At 47.7% G+C, this 25,189-nt stretch overlaps 1 non-coding gene across 1 annotated transcript; it reads right to left on the bottom strand.

Annotated features, from left to right (window-relative positions):
• Positions 1-13,033: 13,033 nt before the first annotated feature.
• LOC128138512 (small nucleolar RNA SNORD45) lies at positions 13,034-13,118 on the bottom strand. Its single transcript, XR_008234050.1, has one exon. It is a non-coding gene; the product is annotated as a small nucleolar RNA SNORD45 (small nucleolar RNA).
• Between the last annotated feature and the right edge of the window lie 12,071 nt (positions 13,119-25,189).

Below are 25,189 nucleotides of genomic sequence, written 5' to 3'. Positions count from 1 at the left end.
GCCAAATACATCATCATGAGGCAACAGCATAGGAAGCGTACGTGGCAGAGATAAAAGAAGTTGGAGAGAAGATGAGTTAATATCTGTGCCGTACGGGCTGCCTGCAGCTGTGGCTTGGCACTGCTCTCAGGCTACTGACCCAGCTTCAAGGTGGAAAAAAAAGTGGCTTTCTCTGAATGCTGGCATCAGGAGCAAGGTGCTTTAACTTGCCAGCAGGTGTCTGCAGGCTTTTTTTAGCATGAGTTTGTGTGGTAGGAATGGAAGGTGTAGCTGGTGTTACTTCAGTGAAGGTCAGGGGTTTTGGGGGTTTTCTTGGTTGGTTGGATTTGGTTTGTTTGTTGTTTGGGGGTTTTGTTTTGTTTTGTGCTATCAATTTGGGGGGTTCAGGAGCTGATTTCCATTCATTCCTCCTCCCAAGTGGTGAGGGTGGAAAAGGTTGGAGTGATAAATTTCTACCTGGCTGGAGGCAAGCTGACCTCATGAGTCGGAGAGACGCATTCACAGTGAAGGCTCATACACCGCCCTGATGGCTGAGGGCAACTCCCTGAACTGTAATAGTGTAAACTTATCCGTTGTCTCTCGGAGTATGCAGGAGAAATGGCTTGCAGCTTTGTGAAGCTATGAACAAGTGACAAAACTTGGAACAAATCAGTTTAACTTCTTGTATAAAATTAGGATCTCTCAGAACAGAAGTACATTGGAGCTGTTCACTATGGTGGAGAAATCATAGCAAGAGTTGGCAAAATACTAAACTGCCAGAGACTTCTCATTTAAACAGAAGGCTGATGGATGAATAGGTAGTATGCCATGCATGCTACTTTTTCTCTTAAGATCTCTTCTTTGTATATGCCTGGCAGTCTGGTACAGTTGAGAGAGAGAGGTAAGATTTTTTATTTTCTATTTTTTTTTAATACCAAAAAGGGAACAAATTCTATTGGGCATAAGTAACTCTCTCAATAAAACTTTCCAAGTGCCATTTTCCTCAACTTTTAAGTTGTGAGATCAAATTTTCAGTAATACATCCAAGCAACTGAAAAATACCTGCTATTGCCTAAAAGAATTTGCCCTTAACAATGTCTATCTAATTGATATTGTCCTTTATGTCAATCTCTAATTATAGTCTCTGTAGGAAGAATGGGGCAATGAAAGGCAGATGGTGGCCTTCTGTACACTGGAAAGATCTTGGATGCTAGCAAAGTCTAAAACCCATTCTTGTGTTGTGCAAACTTTCTGAAGTGCGAGTTGTACACTGCAAGTAATGCGTAAAACATGTAGGAAGTTGCTGCTGTAGGTGTTTTAATTTAGATGTAATGCACAGCAATTAAACATAGGCTTTCCTTCTGCATTTGTTATGAAAATGATAGCATAAGAAGGAAAATATTCATTATGACTATTTTTACTTATGAAGTGGAAGTTGACAATGCCTATAAACAAGGCGAGGCAAATTAGGTCAAGGCCTAGTTACACTTGCGAGTAAACAGCTGTTCTGACTGGGGAGACTAGTTGATAGGACCACAGTCCTAATACCCCCCGCTCCAGCTTTTTGGAAAACACATAGAAAAAAGTTTGAAAAATGAGCTCATAGAGAAGGGGGGCAGGGGGAACCCACTAGATGACTAAAAGCCATGTCTGTAGTTGGATAAAGCTACTCTGAGAGAGAGAAATCCATCTTCCCTCAGTGGAAAAGTAAAGGCAACAATTAGAAATAAGGAGATGTAATAAGCTATCTTTTCAAAATCAAGTGTTGAAGCTGTTCTTTGAGCATTTCCTCATGCCATTCCAGACGAAGTGGGTCAGATATGTTGAATAGTTCTCAGCATCTCTTGACTAACCCAGCTAATATTTGAAGTTGTCTGTATGTGAAGTAGGAAAATATCTGGTTTGAATAATGGCATCATTAATCCCTTTAGCCTTAGGGTCTGGATATGGACTCTTGTCCCGATCCAATATCGGGGAGGGTTCTTAAACGATCCCAAGAGCAAGATTAAGACACAAACGAGGTCAGATGCCGTACAACCTTACAAGTTTTATTTCCTATAACAACTGATAATAGCGACAGGACAGAGGGAAGAAGAAAGGAAAAAGAGGCAGACCTAAGCAAGAAAACAGAAGAGATATAGCAAGACTAGTTACCACCACCACGAAGCCAGCAACATCCCGTTGACTCAGTCTCGATGCAGGTGATGGAGGGTCCAGGTTCCGGGTTCCAGCCAAAGTCCCAGTTCCAAGCGCTGCAGGTTCTCTTCAGTTGCTTTTCAGTGGCAGTTGCTTTTCAGGTGCTTTTCAGTTTTTTGAGAGAGGAGTACGCAGTTCTTTTATTGTCCCGGTCCCCATGATTTCTCCGAAAAGTCCACCCATTTCCACGGAGCTCATTACCATATGTGCCGCCCTGTGGTCCTCCATGGGCGCATGCCCAGGTGTTCACGGTGGTTTCTTCACCTTGCTCGTGGGCAAGCACAGCTTGGTAGGCACTGCTAGCTTCAGGCGGATATGGTGGTTTCTTCAGGGACATTTTGCGCGTACTCCCCCACAGCAACAGGATGTTGAGGCTCTTTGCAGCAGCAATGTCGAGACAAACATTTCCAGCCAACACAGCCTCTTGCAACTCTTTGACAAGCATGATGAGTTGTAGAGACCTTTTTAATGTGTCTCCCCCTTTTGCTACTAGTGTTTCTGTAGAGACCCTTGATCCATTAAGTACAGTCCTCACCTCCTGTCCCACTCCTTTCTCTCCCCTGGTTTCATCTAGTAATGCAAAGTAGGGGTTTCTTTCTCCATTTTTCACTTTCCAAAGCAAGGGTTCTGTGGTGTAAAAAAAAAAAGCTCATGCTGCTTTTAATTTAATATTGGCCTGCCATGTCAGTCCTGTGCTGCTTCTGACTGCAAAGAAGTCTAAGCAGACAGGGCAAGCAGAGGGTTGGAGGTGAAAATGATGCCTTGTTGTGCTTGGAGTTCCAGGGGCAGTAACCTTGTGGGCCTCCAAACCCAGGTGCCTGGTGTCCTGCTCAGCCTAACTGGGCAGTGAGCTAGCTAAAGCAGGTTTGAGCACCTTCTACAAACAGAGCTTGACTTGTGCTGCTCTGCATGCTGACATACAGCTCTTGGATTTAGATTAAAACAGATGTATGTACAGCTAAGCCTCTGAACTATAAAAATCGACCACTGTGTTTAAGAGCACAAGGCTCTGCTAGCAACATTAGCTGCAGATTGGTTGATGTTTTCATTCATCCTCTTCCATAAACAAAACCAAGGTAATGCTGAATTTGCTGCAACAGCTCTGTTTAACAGACCACTTTGTTATATGTCCTTCCTCTACAATCAACTATAATGTCCTTCCAGAATCAGTAGAAGCACAGCAAAGACATTGAACTAAAAGAAGCCAGTGTTAAATTGTCTTGTTTAATGTTAGCAGGAAGCTGATGGGAATATCCTTAAATCAAAACTGATATGAAACACATTTCATGTGTCCAAAACTTGTGCTGTATGTAGTGTCACCCTTTGTGGCTTTCAAACTTTTTCTCATTTCCTGGCCATCAGTTCTAACTGTCTAGCACAATGCAAATAAGCTGTCTTAAGAGGTTAGCAACTTGGATCTTTTCTTATATCCACAAATGTTTTTTTAAAAAAAGTAGTTGTGACTTCTAAGTTAGGTCAAGTTATCTAAAAACCAGAAGCAGGATCTTTTTTCCCTGATTTATGTTAATGCTGGGCAAAAGAGCAGAAGCTGATTTGGAAACCTGTAAGTGGAAGGGTGTTTTCCAGTAACATGGTTGGTTTGTTGGTTTTTTTTCTTTTATGGATGTCGTGGTTTAACCCCAGCCAGCAACTAAGCACCACGCAGCCGCTCACTCACTCCCCCCCCAACCTGCACCCAGTGGGATGGGGGAGAAAATCGGGAAAAGAAGTAAAACTCGTGGGTTGAGATAAGAACGGTTTAATAGAACAGAAAAGAAGAAACTAATAATGATAATGATAACACTAATAAAATGACAACAGTAATAATAAAAGGATTGGAATGTACAAATGATGTGCAGTGCAATTGCTCACCACCCGCCGACCGACACCCAGCTAGTCCCCGAGTGGCGATCCCCCGCCCCCACTGTGGACACATATTTAGCTAACAGTCACAAGAGCATTCCAGATGCCTTTAGAAGACCTTGAACAGAATAAACAAGAAGACAAAAAAAGAAAGATGCCAATTAGAAGAACACAGGTGCACATTCCAAGATAAAGGGAACTTGGCACAAAGAACCGCAATTCGGCAGTTTATCTTGACCAATTAGACTGAGACAAGTTTCGCGTGTTTTAGTTAATATAACCAATTGTGTCCTAAGTTTATGCGCGTGTACAGTGTTAGTATAACCAATTATATCTTATGTTTATGCGCGTGTACAGCGTTGATATAACCAATCATATTTCATGCTTGTGCGCATGTACAGTGACTTTGCAGAATATGTGACTATAAGTATGTGTGTGTTTTAGCAATAAAGTGTCGTCTGCTGTCTGCTCTCAAGATTACAGGCGTCCGTCTACTTCAATCTCCTCAAATGGTGACCCCGACGTGATTGCGGGCCGAGAAAACGCTGGAATTGCTGGAAGTGTGTCCGGAGGAGACTCTAGCCGAACGATCGTCTAGCCAGCTGGACTGAGCCGACAACCTTCTCCCGGGAGATCAATCACCCTGCTCGTTTGGAAGTAAGGTGAGTGGCTAAGAGGATTAAAATGGGTGCCCAGATGTCTGTGGAAGAAGGGGCAATTGTACGAATGCTTTCGCATATCCTCTCCGTGAGAGGGATTAAGTATGATTCAAATACTTTACGTATGATGCTGAAGTGGCTTAAGGACCATGGAGCCCCCACTTCGAATGTAGAAGTCTTTGAAGTTAAAAATTGGGAAGAAATGGGAAAAGTAATTTGGGACTTTGTATCGCGTGGGGACGTGAAGGCTCAGAAAATCTCTGCTATGTGGAGATTGGTGCTGGAAACGTTGAAAGCCCTTAAGGCAGAAAAGGAGATGGCTGCTGCTGTAAAAAATTTCAATTCAAGATACCCCGGAAAAGAAGAGAAATGTGTGTGGTGAGGTGGTAAATAATTCGGACAGTGATGAGGAATTAAACACCGAGGGAGATGTCACTAATGGAGGCAACGATCAACCTTTAAGTAACCTGCCTCTCGAGCAGAGACCTATCCCCTCTGCACCTCCCTATGAGACAGATACATCCCCAGGAGAAGCTATAAAAAAGCGATGGAAGGACATAAATGATAAAATGTTAACCGAAGGTCTAAATCCTGTGGCTTTTCCAGTTACAGTCAGGCAGAATGCCCCAAATGTGTGGCAACCTTTCAATTGGGATTTAGTAAAAGAAGTACGGAAAACAGTAATGGCTAATGGACTGTCTGCTCCGTTTAGTCAGGCGTTATTGGAGAATATATTTTCTGGTCAAATTTTAACGGGCTTTGACTGTACACAATTGGCTACAATGATTTTAACCCCGACTCGGCGTCTATTATGGAAGGTGAAATGGGCAGAATTATGTGATTTAGCGGCACTGAGAAATTTGGACCGCCCAGAAGGAGATCCGAGGTATATGATCACTTCTGCTCAAATGATAGGGACTGGTGACTTTGCAGATGTTAATAGGCAAGCGAGGCTACCGGTGGAAGTATTACAAGAATCAGCTTCCTTAGCTCTGAAGGCAATGGTAACCTTGCCTGAAGCTGGAAAGTCAGAACAATCATTTACAAGTGTAAGGCAGGGTAATACGGAACCTTATCTGTCCTTTATTGATCGTCTGCGAGATGCTATTGAAAAGCAAATAGATAATGCTGATGCCAAAGAAGCATTGATAATAAAATTGGCTGTGGAAAATGCAAATGCAGACTGTAAAAAAATACTACAGTCGATGCCAGGAAGAGTGACGCTAGTAGATATGATAGAGGCCTGTAACAAAGTTGGGTCTTTGGAGCATAAAACTACATTAATGGCCAATGCTTTTGCTGTAGCCATGCGAATGGATACAAAAAATGTTAAGAAATGCTATAAATGTGGACAACCGGGACATTTGCAATTTCAGCGTAAAGAAGGGCGAAACAAAGTGGAAGCTGGGCCTAATATATGCCCTCGTTGTCATAAAGGGAGACATTATGCTAACCAATGTAGATCTCATTTCACAAATGAAGGTGTAGCTCTGCCACCTCGAGGTACCCCATCGCCGGGAAACTACAAGAAGAGTGCGAGGAGCGGTGCGATGACCCCAACAGCTCCGAAAGGATCCCAGAACAGCGCCAAGAAGGATGTCTGGCAGAATTGCCAGCCCGAACAGCTGGAAGTGCCGGAGTGGATGTCTCAACAATAGAAACCATTCTACTATGGAACTCTCAGGTACACCGTGTGCCAGTAAACGCACAAGGACCATTAGGTAATGGGCTTAGTGCCCTGTTGTTGGGATGGTCTAGTATAACATTACAAGGAATTTTTGTGCTTCCCGGGGTGATTGATGGGGACTACACAGGTCGCATTTATGCTATGATTTGGATGCCGTCTCCACCAGTATCGATACAGGAAGGAAGCAGAATTGCACAGCTAGTCCCTTTTAAAGCAAATGTACCATGTAAGGTTAATCAACAGCGTGGCAATGCAGGGTTTGGATCTACGGGATTAGAAGCTCAAATTATGTGGTCAAGGGAGATCAATAAAACAAAACCTAGTATATCAGCAGAGTTACAAAATGCAAAGAACAGGCCAGAAAAAATAAAATGACAAGCTTTAGTGGACACTGGAGCAGATGTAACAGTTCTGTCGTGGGAGGACTGGCCTGTTACTTGGGAGCTTTCTGAGATGGATTCAAAACTGTTCGGTGTGGGAGGATTATCAAAAACTCGACAAAGCAAATATATGATTCAATTGATTTGTCAGAATTCAGTTTCTTATATCAAACCTTATGTAACCAATATCCCTATGAACCTGATAGGCAGGGATGCATTAAGTCAAATGGGATGTGTGCTTAGTACAGGAGACAATTTTGTGGCGCGGCCATTGATGGGCGACCACGCCTAAAACTGAAATGGAAAACAGAGGAACCGATTTGGGTAGATCAATGGCCGCTGACTGAATCTAAGGTCGCCATCTTGAAACAGTTAGTACAGGAGCAATTGGAACAAGGGCACTTGGTGAATACCACGAGCCCTTGGAATACACCAGTTTTTGTCATTCCAAAACAATCTGGGAAATGGAGACTATTGCATGATTTAAGAAAGATAAATGAAGTAGTGGAAAATATGGGAGCCCTTCAATTAGGGTTACCCACGCCTACTCTGATTCCACAAGGATGGACCATTTTGATTATTGATTTAAAGGATTGTTTCTTTACAATATATTTAGACCCAAAAGATGCGGAAAAATTTGCCTTTTCTATCCCCAACATAAACAAACAGGAACCCATGGAACGTTATCACTGCGTAGTTCTGCCACAAGGAATGAAAAATTCTCCAACCATATGCCAATCCTATGTATCCCAAGCTCTAAAAGGGTTTAGAGAACAAAATCCAGACTTGATTATTTATCACTATATGGATGATATCTTGATAGCAGGGAGAAGAGAGTTATCCGAAAAGCTCAAAGAATTGACTACACAATTGTCTGATTTTGGTTTAAAAATAGCACCAGAAAAGGTACAAAAAATGCAACCATGGAAATATTTAGGCTGGAAGATTTTAGAAAAAACTATCGTTCCACAAAAACTGGAAATTACAGACAAGATTGAAACATTGAATGATGTGCAAAAATTACTGGGGACAATCAATTGGGTTCGAACACTGTTGGGAATAGATAATGAGCTTCTGACCCCTTTATTTGAAATGTTACGAGGTGACACTACCTTAACGGCACCTCGACAATTGACTCCTCAAGGTAAACAAGCATTACAAAAGATAGCAGATCTAATATCCCAGAGTCAGGCTTTTAGAATTAAAGAAAATCTTGACATTAATCTTAGCATTTTAAACCGAGAAAAACAACCCCTCGGGATCATATATCAATGGGAGGGAAGTCACAAAGACTTGTTAATAATAGAATGGATCTTTTTAGCTCACCAGGCCCAAAAAACCATATTTTCTCGAATTGAAATGATTTCAGAATTAATTATAAAGGGGAGACATCGGATTATTGAGATTTGTGGACAAGAACCACACACGATTGTCGTTCCTTTGACTCAAGGATATTTACAATGGTGTCTACAGAATAGTCTAACTTTACAAATTGCTTTTGCAGATTTCGAAGGAAAGAGAGATATTCATCTTCCTGCACACAAAATGTTTACCTTGCTACAAAATATACAACTAGAAGAAAAAGAATTGTGTGCAGAGTTACCTACTGATGGTCCTACAGTATATACGGATGGCAGTGGAAAAACAGGAAAGGCAGTAGTAGTTTGGAAAGAAGGTCAGGTATGGAAAAATCACATTGTCACATGTGAAGGCTCCCCCCAAGTGGTGGAACTTCAAGCTGTAATAGAAGTATTTAAAAAGTGGCAGGATGTTGAGGTCAATATTATTGCTGATTCTTTAGATGTGGTAGGTGTAGTAAAACGCTTGAGATGGGCTTATTTGAAAGAAATTGATAACATCACATTGTTTGAAAAATTTAAGATGTTGCTATTTCTGTTAAACCAACGGACAAAGTGTTATTATATAATGCATGTGTGAAGTCACACCAGTTTGCCTGGATGGATCACAGAAGGGAATAAACGAGCTGATTTGCTAGCTAATCCTGTATGGACCGGGCCACCCTCCAATAAACTTCTACAGGCACGTGGAGCTCATAGTTTTTTCCACCAACCAGTGAAAGTATTAGCCAAACAGTTTCAGATTTCTGTAGCAGATGCCAACGCCATCATTCAATCCTGTGCTGAGTGCCAGAAATTATCTGGGCACGGAGATGGCGCTGTAAATCCTAGGGGTCTGCAGTCCTTGCAATTGTGGCAGACTGATGTGACTCATGTACCAGCTTTTGGAAAATTGTGTTATGTTCATGTTTCTGTTGATACATATTCCTTGATGATATGGGCCACAGCACTTGCGGGCGAAACAAGCCGACATCTACAAACACACTTACGACAAGCATTTGCAGTAATGGGTGTCCCGGCCCAGATAAAAACAGATAATGGACCATGTTTTATAGCACAACGGACTCGGGAATTTTTTCAGCAATGGGGAGTTACTCATATTACTGGCATTCCTCATTCTCCCACAGGTCAAGCTATAATCGAACGTACTCATAAAGTATTAAAAGACTTTTTGGAAAAACAAAAAAAGGGGGAATTAGGGGAACCTCCTTCAAATAGACTCATGAAAGCAATAAATGTGATGAATTTTTTGACCCTGCGTGGAGAGTCAGTTGTCCCCCCTGTAGTTCGGCATTTTCAAACAATGAATAGTGGGATTCAAAATATTGATAATGGGTGGAAAGTCTGGGTTAAAAATATGGAGCGTCAGCAATGGGAGGGACCTTTTAAAGTAATAACGTGGGGCCGAGGTTATGCTTGTGTCATTACAGAAAATGGGCTGAAGTGGATTCCAACTAAATGGACGAAACCTTATGCTGAGATTGATATGGAACACGCTGACTGTAGTAAGCAGCATGACAGTGGCACCGGTGATTGATCCACATCATTTAACACCGTGGGACAGTAAGAATGTTTGGGTGACACTGACAAAAGCTATTAATCAAACCTCTTTTTGTGTGTCATTGGCATTAACTGAACAGTCTTTTATTCTTATGTATTTTATTAGGTATAATGTTGCTTTTGCCGTGTTTAATTAGCTGTGTTCATAGGTTTTTGCAAAGGGCAATACAGCATGTTGTTACTTGTCGAAAAACAAAAAAGGGGGAATTGTGGACACATATATAGCTAACGGTCACAAGAGCATTCCAGATGCCGTTAGAAGACCTTGAACAGAATAAACAAGAAGACAAAAAAAGAAAGATGCCAATTAGAAGAACACAGGTGCACATTCCAAGATAAAGGGAACTTGGCACAAAGAACCGCAATTCGGCAGTTTATCTTGACCAATTAGACTGAGACAAGTTTCGCGTGTTTTAGTTAATATAACCAATTGTGTCCTAAGTTTATGCGCGTGTACAGTGTTAGTATAACCAATTATATCTTATGTTTATGCGCGTGTACAGCGTTGATATAACCAATCATATTTTATGTTTGTGCGCGTGTACAGTGACTTTGCAGAATATGTGATTATAAGTATGTGTGTGTGTTAGCAATAAAGGGTCGTCTGCTGTCTGCTCTCAAGATTACAGGCGTCCGTCTACTTCAATCTCCTCATACGACGTGACGGAGCGGGTGGCCCTGCAGAGCAGCCCCGGCGCCCTCGAGCATTTCCACATGAAGCTTTTCCGAGCCCAGCACAACCTCTACCTGGCCGGTTTTGCCCTCCTGCTCTCCTTGTGAGTTTGGGGGGGGGGGGGCAAATCTGGGGGGGGAGTCTGGGGGTGCCGCAGAGCCCGGCTTACCCTGCCTCCCGCAGCCTCCTGCGCCGCCTGGTCACCCTCATCTCGCAGCAGGCCGTGCTGGGCGCTTCCAGCGAAACGTTCTGGAAACAGGCGGAAGGCGCCAGCCAAGCCGCCCGCCGTTACACGGAGGATAACGATGCCTTGCAGAAGGTATGGCGGGAGGCGCGGGGGGGGGCGAAGGAGGCATCCAGGCGCCTCGGGCCCTGACGTGCCCCCCCCCCGCCAGCAGCTGCAGGAGGCAGGGGGTGACGGGGGCGGCCCGTCGTCCCCCTCCCACGACAAGAACGAGACCCTCAAGGCCAAGGTGGAGAAGCTGAAGGAGGAGCTGGCGGCCAGCAAACGCAGTACGGGCAGAGCTGCGGGGGGGCATTATGTTGTGGGGGGGCGTTACGGTGTGTGTGGGGGGCACTGCTGGTTTATTTGGGGGTGACCCTGACACAGACAACCCCCCCCAACAGCTCTGGAGAAGGCGGAGAACGAGGTGCAGGCCATGCGGCGCCAGGCCGAGGGGCTGACGCGGGAGTACGACCGGCTTCTGGACCAGCACGCGCGCCTGCAGGTAGGGAGGGGGGGGGCACCCCAAACCCCCTACGACCCCCCCCCCCAACCCCCTTTCAACCCCCCCCCAACCCCCTTTCTTACCCCTTAACACCCGCTCTGCCTGCCCCCCCCCTCCCCAGCAGCCCATGATGGCCCCTGGGACAAGAAGGAGGAGTGATGACTTGGCCAAGCCTGGCCACACCCACCGGGCCACGCCTTCCCTCCCCCCCATCCCAGTTCAGGGAGTGGGGGCAAAACTTGGACAAGGTGTTTCCAGCCCCCCGGCCCTTACCCTGTGTTTGGGGACCCCCTGCTCTGTGGCAGCACTCCGGGGGGGTGGGGGGCACGGGGGGGCTCTGAACCCCGTTTCAGGGGGTCCGAGCCCCCCCTTTTGCCCCTTCCAGGGGGGGTTTCCCCAGGTGTGCACAGTGGGGGAACTCCCCCCCCCCAAAAAAACACACCAGCTTCTGCTTCAATAAACATGTGGGATCAGGCCACGCTCGTCTCCACCTCCCACCCTCTCGGGGACCCCCCCCCAGCACCCCAATTTCCCCCTCCCCCAGGTCCCTTTTTACCCCCCCGTTGTCACCCAGGTACGGAGATCCCCGAGGCTCAGCCATTTTTATTGGCACCATGCACAGGAACGGGGAGCTGGGGGGGGAGGGGGGCAGCTCGTTTGTCCGTCCATCCAGGCCCCACGGCCATTGCAGCGTGGGGTTAGTCCGTCCCATCTGTGGGTCCCGTAAGGCTGCAGGGACGGCCGTGGGGGCCGTCTCACCGTGGGGCTGGCCGTCTCGCCGTGGGGCCGGCCGTCTCACCGTGGGGCGGGTTCCTCCACGAGCGGGGCACCCCACGCGCTACAAGGCGGCGTGCAGGGCCCGGGCCTGGCCCCGCAGCGCTTTGAATTCCCTCTGCACAAAATCCGTCAAAGCTTTCCGCATTTCCACCTGGGGGGGAGGGGGGGGGAACGAGCCGGGCCCCGTCGAGCCGTGGCGCCGGGAAGAAGAGACCCCACAGAGCCGTGGGGCAGAACGGGGTTGTTTTGTGTGTGTCCCCCCCCCCGCCGTGGGGCAGCTCCCCCAGCGCTCACCGTTGACGTACCCTCCGCCCGGAGTCGCTCCAGGAGGGGCCGGACGCTGAACGGTCGCCCCACGACCACCGTAATTCGCTACGGGACAGCGTCAGTAACCCCCCAGCAGCCCCCCCCCACCCCAAAGCCCACCGCCTGCCCCATAGCCAGCCGCACAGCCCCCCCCCCCCCCCCCCAAAGCCACCCTACCCTGCTCTCAGTTAGCGAGGTTTAGGAATACCTCTGTGGTGCCGCTTTTGGGAGTTTCTCCTTGGAAATCGAGGCAAGAGACGCCTTTCCCAAGGTGCAGAAGAAACCGCGTAGACTTGTGCGTACTTTCTAGGTCATGCAAGTAAAGCCAGATGCCAGCCAGAGACCGGGAGCGTGTTTGCATTTCTCCCCGATAAGTCAAATGCCCTATTTTTCATGGGTTTCTCATAGGAATAGGAATCGTGAGCGGGCACAGAAGGGTTTCTGTGCTGGGATACAGGTCATTGTTTTGTCATCGCAGCTTGCACGGTGCCGTTTTGAGCGTTGACAGCGCACCAATGTTTACCTACTGCTGAGCGGTGCTTATGCAGAACCAAGGGCTTCTCCGTTTCTCGCTCTGCTGCCCCAGTGAGCTGGCTGGGAGGGGACACAGCAGAGACCGCTGCCCCGAGCTGACCGACGAGGTACCACGGTCCGTTCCACGTAGTGTCACGCTCAGCAAGAAATTCGGGACTGGGGGAGTCTTCCCAAGGCAGCCGTCGCACCGAGATGGCTGGGCGTCTGCCTGCTGGTGAGAGGTGGTCGGTGGTTGCTGTCACGTCCGTTGGTTTCCTTTCTTATTCCCTGCGCTTGTTAAACTGTCTTTATCTCGACTCCCTTAGGTGACAGCCTAAGGAAAATGGAGCCTCCTGGGTCTCAGAGTAATTCCAGAGCTAAAGCGGCGACAGACATCGGCTCTGGATCAGATAATACGTGCCGACGCTCATCGCTGACCCAAGAAGACATGCTCCTCCTGTCCTACCCGAGGGTTTCAAATCCAACACGCTTTCTTCCTAAAGCAGGACGCTGCCTTATTTACTTGTAACGCCGTTCCTACGCTCCTTGAGATGCGGCTAGAGGTGGGTTACGCAGACCATCAAGCCGCCGTTTGGGAGCACCAGAGCCTTTTGGGTACTGTTCGTCACCACCGTTTGCGTGAGAAGGGAACTAAAACACAATAGACGGCGAGAAATTTAACCTGCCGTGGAGATAGCTACGGTGAGCAAGTCCGATTTTGTGCTTTACAAAGCATCATTTTTAAAATTCAACCCTGAGTTTCGCAAGTGTAGACCCTTATTTTTATAATGCGAGCCTCAATGTTAGGGCAAAAAGCATCAATTTAAAAGACCAAAGCCTACTTTGGGGGGTGCAAACAGTCATTTTTAAGGTCCAGACCCACATATATGGAGTACAAAAACTAATTTATTAGCTCCAAGGTCCGTTTTTAAGGTTCAGAGACTCATTTTAAGGGCCCAGAGCATCATTTTTAAGCCCCAAAGTCTGATCTGGAAGGACCAAAGCCTCATTTGTAGAGTCTAAATCCGAATTTATACAGTCCAAAGCCTCATTTTTACTTTCCAAACTCTTAGCTTTGCCTTCCAAAGCCTCATTTTAGTTTCCAAAACCTTCATTTTTAGGGTGCAAAGGCTCAGTGTTAGTTTGCATAGTCTCATTTTCAGGGTCCAAAGCCTCTTTTTTAGGATCCAGACAGGCATTTTTAGGGTCCAAGCTGCATCTGGAGTGTCCAAACCCTCATTTGGAGGGTCCAAAGCCCACTTCTAGGGCTCAAAGCCTCATGCTTAGGTCCCAAAGCCTCATTTTTAGGGTCCAAAGCTTTGATTCTAGGGTTGAAGGACTTCAGTTGTAGGCTCCCAACCCTCTTTTTAAGGTACAAACCCCTCACTTAGGGCTCAAAGCCTCATTTCCTTAATGCCCGAGGCATATAATGAGCATCCAAAGACCCATTTGTAGGGTCCAAAGCCCCATTTTAGGGCCAAAATCCTTGTTTTTAGGCTTTAAAAACGGCCCTTTGGAAATGGTGACTCATATGGGCCCTGGCAATATGAAAGAGGGGTCTCAGCATCCCCGGGCCCCCGCTGCCTGCGGCTGTCTGAACCTGTCCCAGCTCTTTCTGGGAGACGGAGATCGCCGCAGGAAGGGGTTACTGGGAGGAGGTACTGGTCCGGCCGACTTGGGAGGGTCCGTACCAGTTCCTTGTGCTCTTTCTAGTTAGCGCCCAACAAGAAGAGGGTGGAAGACGACCTCCGGCAGAGCCTGCCGTACCTGCGGGACACTCGAGCCACCTTGCCAGCGGTGGCCATCAGGTTCATCGGTGGGCCACAGTCCTTGGCCGCAAGGTCTTGCCGCACGGCACCCGAGGAACCGGAGCTGCGGGATATCTGCGACGGCGAGGAGGGGCTGGTGGGGCAGGGGACGGGGACTGGGCAGGGTGCCGTGGTCTGCAGGGGACTCCTGGGGGTCTCTGCAGGCAGTGGGGGGGGGTCACGGCTGCTCCGCTGCCTTCTCTTGCGGCCCTCCCACCCTTGGCGAAAGACCCTGAACTCTCCGTCAGGACTCCGGCAGCGGAGGAGATCTTCGTCCCGATAAGAGAGATGCCAACGTCGGGATGGAGCCTGCAGTCGCTGTGCTGCTGGCCCCTGGTGAGCCCTGAAGAAGTGAAATCCTCCTCTGGAAAACAGCTGTATTTTAATAAATTTAGGGTTTTTTTAATAAAGCTGGAACAACAAGCCCAGTCCCATGCTGTCCTTCCCATGGAGAACACCCAGAGCGTGCTGAGCAGACAGCGTCATGCCTGGCTTGTGCTGCTGCCTGCAGGACAGCACATGGGACCCAGGGTGTCCTTGCAGAAAAGTCCCAGCTGCTCCGCTGGACCACAGAACCCAGAGAGGAGGAGGAGGAGAGAAGCTTTAGCCCAGCCTGCCTCTCCTGAGACATCTCAGGGCACCCGTGGTCTGCCGAGCTGGCAAATTGTCATTTGTCCTGGCATCTAAACCCTCTCGTTTACAGGGGAGGTGTGCTGGTTTGGGCTGGGATAGAGTTAATTTTCTTCACGGTAGCTGGCATGGGGCAATGTTTCGAGCGGGAACAAGGAGTTATACCAGATGTCCCGAGTGGGGACAGCCCAAAACTACGTAAGCCAAGCAGGGCAGGAACAAAACTGCCGCCAGCCACCTCGAGCGGGAATCTGGCAAAGCTGTGGCTGATGGAAAGCTGACAAACCCTGGAGGCAGGAGAAAAGGCGGGTCGCAAGCGGTGTTCCCCAGGGCTCAGGATTGGGGCTGGTTCCAATAGCTTTACCGATGATTTGGACGAGGGGATCGAGCGCTCCCTCAGCAAGTTTGTGGATGACACCAAGTTGGGAGGATGGGTTGATCTGCTGGAGGGTGGGAAGGCTCTACAGAGGGATCTGGACAGGCTGGATCGATGGGCTGAGGCCAATCGTATGAAGTTCTACAAGGCCAAGTGCCGGGTCCTGCACTTCGGTCACGGCAACCCCTTGGAATGCTACAGCTTTGGGGAAGAGTGGCCGGAAAGCTGCCCGGCAGAAGAAGACCTGGGGGTGCTGGTTGACAGCCGGCTGAATATGAGCCAGCAGTGTGCCCAGGTGGCCACGAAGGCCAACGGCATCCTGGCCTGTCTCAGAAATAGTGTGGCCAGCAGGAGCGGGGAGGTGGTTGTCCCCCTGTACTGGGCACTGGTGAGGTGACACCTCGAGTCCTGGCTTCAGTTTTGGGCCCCTCACTACGGGAAAGACGTTGAGGTGCTGGAGCGTGTCCAGAGAAGGGCAACCGAGGTGGTGAGGGGTCTGGAGAACAAGGAGAAGGGTCTAGAGAACTTCCGAGGAGCGGCTGAGGGAACCGGGGTGGTTTAGTCTGGAGAAGAGGAGGCTGAGGGGAGACCTCATCGCTCTCTACAACGACCTGAAAGGAGGGTGTAGCGAGGTGGGTGCTGGTCTCTCCTCTCAAGTAACTAGGGATAGGAGGAGAGGAAACGGCCTCAAGTTGCGCCAGGGGAGGTTTAGTTTGGATATTAGAAAAAATTTCTTTACTGAAAGGGTTGTCAGGCATTGGACCAGGCTGCCCAGGGAAGTGGTGGAGTCACCATCCCTGGAGGTGTTCAAAAAGCGCGTAGACAAAGCACGACACAGCTGGTTGTACTGGGTCCTCCCGTAGAGAACTCAACTTTTTTACATGTGCTTCCGTGCAACAATATTGTCTCATCTCTTTTCAAATGTCGTCGCCCTGCAGTCGTTGCTGAGGGAATGGCTCCGCCACAAAGGATCCTCTTTCCCCCGGAGAAGATTTACATGGACTGGCAGCAACGATGCAGAGCTGGAGCGGGACTCCACAACTCGGGCAACATGTGTTTCCTCAACTCCGTCCTGCAGTGCCTGACATACACCCCACCTCTGGCCAACTACCTGCTCTCTCGTGAGCACAGCCAGTCGTGTGAGTACTTTTAGGAACAGCTCCTTGTAAATCTGTCGGGCACTTCCCAAGGATTCCAAGAATCTGGAATTTAAGAGAAAAGCAGCCCTTCTTTGCCAATTCCCCGAGTGGGTCTTCTCTGAACACTCAAGCCTAGAAGGCACTTGCCGTATCTAGCTGTGTTCGTCTTCAGAAGGGCACCCCTTTCTAGCCCGAGGTCTCGGTCCCTATTCCTGCAGGTTAAACCCTCTTTGCTTATTGCACAGAAATATTCTGTCAGTTTAACATCTGTCGTGGTTTAACCCCAGCCAGCAACTAAACACCACGCAGCCGCTCACTCACTCCCCCCCACCCAGTGGGATGGGGGAGAAAATCAGGAAAAGAAGCAAAACCCGTGGGTTGAGATAAGAACGGTTTAATAGAACAGAAAAGAAGAAACTAATAATGATAATGATAACACTCATAAAATGACAACAGCAATAATGAAAGGATTGGAATGTACAAATGATGCGCAGTGCAATTGCTCACCACCCGCCGACCGACACCCCGCCAGTCCCCGAGCGGCGAATCCCTGCCCCCCCTTCCCCGTTCCTATACTAGATGGGACGTCACATGGTATGGAATACACCGTTGGCCAGTTTGGGTCAGGTGCCCTGGCTGTGTCCTGTGCCAACTTCTTGTGCCCCTCCAGCTTTCTCACTGGCTGGGCATGAGAAGCTGAAAAATCCTTGACATTAGTCTAAACACTACTGAGCAACAAATGAAAACATCAGTGTTATCAACATTCTTCACATACTGAACTCAAAACACAGCACTGTACCAGCTACTAGGAAGACAGTTAACTCTATCCCAGCTGAAACCAGGTCAACATCCCTCTGAAGAAAGTTTTCTCTGCGCTAAAATGTCCTGGGCTCGTTGGGATGCTGTCGCCTTGGGAGGAGCGGAGACCGTTCTTAGAACTTCAAAATCCCCACTGGGTTTCCCATTGCTGTGGATGTTTTGCTCACCTAAGGCTCTTGCTTCCCTCCCTTCCTCTTCAGGCCGCCAGCCAGGCTTCTGCATGATGTTTTACTGTGTGATTATTGCTATCCCCTTTGGTGTTGGTCACCTTAATTTTGCACTTTCGAGATCGTAGCAAACGAACCATCACGAGTCCACCGAGTGGACCGTGACATTAAAGTGGCGTCACAGACAGGATCCTGAGAGACAGAGGGGTGCAGGTTTTGTGGGGTTTGTAACAGGGGAAGAACGTTTCGTTCCAGCCGCAACTGGCCCTACACCTGAAAGGGTGAGAGAAGTCCAGAAAGGAAGGAGGGAGATTCGGGATTCCCGCACACCGCACACACCTCAGTGTATTTCACCCCAAACTCGAATTGAGGGCTCTCTCTATCAGGATCAAGTGCAAGGATCTCTTAGTGCAAAAGGGGGAACTGTCCTCTTTAGATGAGGTTGACTACCAGGGGAAGTTGAAGGGACAAGCAGAGAAAGTCTGCACTTGTGAGCAACTAAGTTTTGACTCCCCGAAGTGAGATTTTAGTCCCTTTAGCCACTCGGGGAAGAGGAGGGCGACGCAGCAGTTGTTGCCTGTGTGGTGTAACTAAGTTTGACCTCCCCGAAGTGAGTTTGGCCCTTTGCAGCAAAAATGACTGAAAAGAATGGTTATCAAGACTCTCCATCAGTAAAAAATCTTGACTCGTTTTATGCACTTTTGGCAAAGTATGGAGCTCGACCCTCCCCATCTGGGGAAGTGTGGGCTCGAGACAATTGGGCGAATTTACAGAGTGTAACAGACCAAGTGATTTCTATACATAATGAGGCTGGATCACGGTCAGGCAAGGGCAAAGCGATAATCTGTGCAGTTCTTGGAGCCAGCCTGGTCGCAGCAATTGAAGACCGCTATAAGCGGCGTAGCCAGGAAAAACAAATCATAGAATCCCTTGAAAATTTGGTACAACTTTTGCAGAAAACAACCTCCAACCTGGAAGAGCAGGTAGCAGAGAAAGAGAGAGTAATTAGCTTGTACAAACAGCGAGCAGAGGAAAAGGAGGAAGAAAATCGCTGTCTAAAAGATGCCTTGAAAGAAGGACTTTCAAAGTCTGCTGAATCATTGAATGAGATAGAAATGAAGATGAAAAAGATAGGTATTTGGCAAATAAGTCAGGTATACCCCCAAAAGGAACTAGAGGAAGCAAGGAGACACTTCAGGGAAAACCCCCAAGTGAGGCCTTTGATTAAAGCAGATTATGCTTATATAAATGATGAGGATAATGACCCACATATTACAACTAAAGAGATACCATACACTCCCACCGAATTGGCCAAAATGAAAAGAGAATATGGGCGCCTTCCCAAAGAAGCCGAAACAGAGTATGTGTGGCGTGTATCTTTAACTGGAGGGGACCAAATTCAGTTGAATGAAAGGGAAGCTAGTGGTTACTGGGGCCACGGTGTCTTTTTAACGGCAGGGGATAGATGTGCCCCATGGTCCCTAACCCAGCGGGCTGCCTATTGGGCCGGAGGGCTGAACCCCTTAGACAGGGGAGATCCCCTAGCAATCACAGGCACAGCTGATCAATTGCTAGAAGTGTGCACAAAGCAGCCTGCCTGCAGATGATACATGAAAGGAAGTTAGTTCCCGGATGTGAATCCCCGATGATGTTGCTGGTGAATCCTGAAATCATGACTCCTTTGATAAGGGGACTCCCAGAATCACTCAAATCTACCGGGATTGTTCTCCAAAGGACCATAGCATCTTTAGACCCTGTAGAAAAGTTGGAGAGCTTTATTAAAGGCAAAAGAGATGAAATTGATGTTGGCACAGATTCACCTCTCAATTATAGCTCGTCTCCTTCCCACTCAAAGCATAAAAGGATGTGGACATAGGGAGATGTAGCACAGGAATTGATAGATTATAGCAGAAAATACGTTCCTATGAGAACTTTGGAGGAGAAATCTAAAGGAATCCGTCAAGTGGGAGCTAAAAATCTACCCCTATCTGTTAGTAAAACTGTAACTGCTCTCACTGACCCCGCCACTGTTGCTGACTACTCCTACTCTAAAACTGGGGGAGGAGGAAGACAGCCCCTGACTCGACAACAATGGTGGGCCTTGGGAATTAAAAAGGGAGTTCCCAGAGATGTGATGGATGGTTTACCCCTTAATAAACTGAGTAAACTGATATCAAAGTGGTATGGTCCGAAACAACACCCACAGCACTTAGGGTCAAATAGAGAAATCTCTCCTGTCATGCCCACAGCCGCCCCCCCACCCTGCGGAGAGCACGGGTGACGGGGAAAGTCAGCAGGGAAACTAGAACCTCCGTTCCTTAGCAGTGGGCGGGGGAACGGAGGATGGATTTATATCCGACAGCTCACTAAAACTAACAGAGGAGATTTATGGATTACAGCTATTGTAGGTCCTAAGCGTGCACCCGTAACCTTTTTAATTGACACCGGTGCACAGATCTCCGCCCTGACTGAGGAAGATGCACAGAGGTGTGGGGTGATTCCCTCTAAGCGAAACGTTTGTGTCCTGAATGCTTTAGGGTCAACAGAAGTTATGAAGGGTGTTCCGGTAAAGCTGATGCTGCCGGGAGAGGAAGGCACGATCACTATTGACATGGTGGTTGGGAACATTCCGACTAACCTGTTAGGAATAGATGCCCTTAAAGGAAGGGGGTGGGAGGATTCAGAAGGATTGTTGTGGACTTTCGGGACACTGCAGCTGAACATCAGGCTACTTCAAACTGCACCCCCTCTACCATTTAGCAAAGTAACTAGTGTTAAACAATATCCCCTCCCCCTGGGAGCAAAGGAAGGTATCAAACCAGTCATGCAGGAGATGCGGGAACAAGGAGTGGTGGTAAATACACATTCTCCTTTTAACTTGCCGGTATGGCCGGTGAAAAACCTAATGGGAAGTGGAGGCTCACAGTAGATTTTCGAAGACCGAATGCATCCAAAGTGACCAGACTTCTAACCCTTTGACCCGGTTTTAAGACCGAGGCCTAGTTTGTGCTTTTTTACAGGACCATGAAGGAACGAGTCATTCCAGTCCTTTTGCTGACAGTGATGACGGTGACAGGCGTGGATGGTGAAGATCTGGATGATAATGTCGTGGCAAAATGATGGACATTAATATATCGCGAGTCCTTGACCTCGCATGAGAGCAATGTAACAATTATAGTTGGAGGTTCAGATTGGATGGGGGAGGATTTAAAATAGACGTTGTAATACCTACTACCCAACCAATTGTTGTGCTTAACCCAAAATCTTTGAAATTGGACCGTATGTGATCAGAAATACGGGCCTACAACAAATGTTGCTTAATCCGGCATGGTCTCTCAAACGAATTGAATTGTCGATGCAGAACAATGTTTCAGACATTCAGCCAGCTTGCTCACCTTTCCTAAAGACTTCTTACGAGGGATGGACAACCTGGCTGCAAAGACGAACTCTTCCCATGAGAAGAACATGGAGAAACCTAACCGGTGTTTTGGCAACAGGATTGGGAGTTCTAAATAGCATCGATTCGGAAGTAATAATGAACAAGTTGGCCACTTCAATTAGTGATTTGGCTAAATTACAACAGCCTTTGCGATCTTCGTTATTGGCTTTGGGGACTAACCAGTGGCTGTTGTCAAATATATTACCAAAATGGGAAAAGGTAAATATAAGGGACCACAAATTGATTACTGACGCACTTGGGGTGGTCCAAAATAACCTCTCTTTGGCTCTCAGTTGTATCCAGGCTCAAATATGGATGCAGTCGGTAGCCGCCTCAATTATAAGAGAAGGTGAAGAAGGTATTCTCCCCACTGAAATTCGGAAAATAATTTGGGACAGTGCCACTGATTTTGAGAAGGAACTCCAATCCTGGTGGAACCTGGTTAACTTTACTTACGATCCCGTTACAAACACAGCTACAACTTTTGTGCTTACTATATATAATGCTACCATATACCCAATCTATCCCGTTATTGCATTAGGGTTGAACCACAACGGAACTATACTCTATCCTTTTGAGCATAGAGTATGGGCCCGAAAGGTGAATGAAAAAATGGCAAACTGTTAATTTGGAATCTTGCATTGTACGGGAACAACAAGGATTTGTTTGTGAAGGTAATGCAATTGAGGCACAAGATATTTGTTTAGACACTGAACAAAATATTTGCCATTTTGAGATTCATCCTAATGAAAACCCTGAAACAGTACTCATATATATCGGCAAAGGCTGTGTATGTTTGAGGACTGTTTGTGACTTTCTATCTGTAGACAAGGTAGTTGTAGAGACTAAAAATCATTCAAATTTCTGTGTTTGCAATTTTACTAAGATTGTCGGATGTGACTTTTCCTATTCAGCCCCGGTCACGTCTCACCAACTTTTGCAATTTAACTACATGTTGATTCATGAATTACTACCTATACCCATTGGAATGAATCTCGCTTTGGTAAAACAGTTATTACAACACAAGGATTTGGTTGCGATTTTGGAAAAAATTAGGGAAAACGGACAGAAAACCTTAATAACTGTTCATCACAATGTGAAAGAAATACACCGAGTTTTAGAAAGAGTGCAAAAGGATGCAGAACATAGATGGTGGGACACACTTTTCGTATGGTCGCCTACTACTACAGGCATCCTGAACAAGTTGTGTCACCCCATCGTGGTTCTCTTGATATTGGTTTTGATCAGTTTGGCTTTGTCAGCAGTATTGTATGTCACAGCCTGGAGAATGATGAATCGGTTAACACGTTTGATGTCTGTATTGAACACATACAATATGCTTGATGTCCCATCCAATGTGGATATCTCCAAATCAATTGATGTTTTGGAACCTCATTAATTCAAACAGCTTTGATTGTAATTGATATCATTGTAGTTGTCTTTCTATCTTCTCTCTCTCTCTCTCTCTCTCTTCTTTTCCTTTTCTTCTTCCTCTTCTTTATCATGCTACCACCAAATGGTCCTGATGTCCTGATGACCATGTTGAGCCACGGGGTGGTGTAAGAGTCAGTCAGAAAATCAGCATTGTCTCAACATCGTCATCAGGAACATGAACAGTACGTTACCTGACAACGGCCTGTTTGGAGTGCAGTGGCCAATCCCAAGAACAGAACGCGTGGTACAAGGCTCTGTTAAAGATAACCGCACAGCTGCAGTGTCCCGAAAGTCCACAACAATCCTTCTGAATCCTCCCACCCCCTTCCTTTAAGGGCATCTATTCCTAACAGGTTAGTCGGAATGTTCCCAACCACCATGTCAATAGTGATCGTGCCTTCCTCTCCTGGCAGCATCAGCTTTACCGGAACAACCTTCATAACTTCTGTTGACCCTAAAGCATTCAGGACACAAACGTTTCGCTTAGAGGGAATCACCCCACACCTCACTGTACAAAAAGGATGGATTGCAACTGTTACCATAACATCCATGAAGAAATAATGAACTTTAGACAAACTTTGCTTCATTATAATACCAAAACACACCTCCTGGTCGAAGGCTACACGCCTCCAAGACTTACCACGCCTCGGACACTGACCCTGTGCCTGCGTAATAGCCTCGCTCGAGAAGGGCGGAGACTCCTGAGGCAGAGGTGGAGCAAGGTGTGTTACTAAGCATAAAAGATGACTTCTGAACAACGGAAATTTGGAGCTTCCCCACCAAGGACCACGACGATCGACGACGCGGCATTAGCTGGACCCGGGACTGTTAGGACGTCTTGAGATCAGCAGTGGTAGCTATAACTTCTCTTTCTCCTCTCTCTAAAATTAACTTTACTCTTTTCTCCTTTCTTTCACCCATTTCTAACTATTGCGTGCCTCTTCACAGGCAATACAATAAAGTTTTACTGTGTGATTATTGCTATCCCCTTTGGTGTTGGTCACCTTAATTTTGCACTTTTGAGACTGTAGCAAACGAACCATCACGAGTCCACCGAGTGGACCGTGACACTCACTACGGGAAAGATGTTGAGGTGCTGGAGCGTGTCCGGAGAAGGGCAACCGAGGCGGTGAGGGGTCTGGAGAACAAGGAGAAGGGTCTAGAGAACTTCCGAGGAGCGGCTGAGGGAACCGGGGTGGTTTAGTCTGGAGAAGAGGAGGCTGAGGGGAGACCTCATCGCTCTCTACAACGACCTGAAAGGAGGGTGTAAGCGAGGTGGGTGCTGGTCTCTACTCTCAAGTAACTAGGGATAGGAGGAGAGGAAATGGCCTCAAGTTGCACCAGGGGAGGTTTAGTTTGGATATTAGAAAAAATTTCTTTACTGAAAGGGTTGTCAGGCATTGGACCAGGCTGCCCAGGGAAGTGGTGGAGTCACCATCCCTGGAGGTGTTCAAAAAGCGCGTAGACAAAGCACTTCAAGACGTGGTTTAGCGCGCATTGTTGCCGGTTGGGCTCGACGATCTTGAAGGTCTTTTCCAACCGAAATGATTCTATGATTCTACGAAATGCGAAGGTGCTAAAAAGCCACATACAAACGTTTTTTGGAGCTCGAGGGTGAGAGAGCAGCTGGGTGGGGGCCTGGCAGACAGCCAAGGTCAACCCAGCGCCGTCGTCGAAGGTGTTTCTTTGGTAGCGCCGGTTCAGAGATAAAAATTCATTGGAAATGAACCCGCAAGAGACCACGTGCTTTGCTACACGACCCTCTCAGACACAGTCCTGTACCTGGGAAGAGTGGAAAAGAAATCCAAGGTCAACCCGGGTGTGAAGAGGCATCCTTACAGCCCCAGGCAGCTTTTTGTTCATCTGGCTGGTGCGGCTCGGGGACGAGGTGGGAGCTCCGGCAGCGGATGAACAGCCCTTGGCCAGCAGCGCGTGGGGAAGCCCAGTGGCTCCCAGCTGCTGGCTACCTGAGGTGGCTGGGCTGTGGCCGCAGCGCGTCCCCGTGCATCCCCGTGTCACAAAGGGGCAGCGATGCGGCACAACGCCCGGCGTTTGTGACCTCACCTGGCCAGGGCTTGGCATCCTGAAGAGCAAGCCAGAGGCAGCCAGCTGGGCTGAGCTGGCCTTCGGGATAGCTCAGCTCCTTCTTCTGCTCTTTGCGTGCCTACTTTTTTTTCCCAACCATTTATCGTTTTCTGCCCGCTTCTCCTCAACTGCCATCCTTGTGCAAAGGTAATTATGATTTGACTTTCAGGACAGATCTAGAGTAGGTAGAAATGGGAAAAATGGTAGAAATACTTTTATGGTTTAAAAGTATAGGCTGGTCTATACCTTCCGAGCTGTAGGTTGAGCTATTGCACCTTGATGGGCTGGCCAGAGATGGGCTATGGGCAGCGTTCCTGTTTGCTAATTCTTATTTCTTTAGGATAAAAAAAATCTTTTCTTTCTTTTTTCTTCTAGGATAGGTAAGTAGGGGGGTGGTAGTGTAGTCTGAGGTGTTGGGCTCAGCCTAGAATGGCAAGAAGCCCAGCCCGACTGATGCGGTAGGAAAGGAGACAGAAAAGGAGCACGGCAAAGGCAGACGTTAAAGTAGCGGCCGAAAGCCGGTCGCTCCTGCGTACAAGGTGGGAAAGTGCGGGCTGGAGAGCCCGAGGACTGCTGCTAATGCTAGCCAGAGGGAAGCAGCACCTTCAGAGAA

Source organism: Harpia harpyja, unplaced genomic scaffold (assembly GCF_026419915.1).
Source record: "Harpia harpyja isolate bHarHar1 unplaced genomic scaffold, bHarHar1 primary haplotype scaffold_52, whole genome shotgun sequence".
Classification (NCBI taxonomy): domain Eukaryota; kingdom Metazoa; phylum Chordata; class Aves; order Accipitriformes; family Accipitridae; genus Harpia; species Harpia harpyja.
Note: the sequence above shows the minus strand (reverse complement) of the source record. Positions and strands in the feature narration are given on the sequence as shown.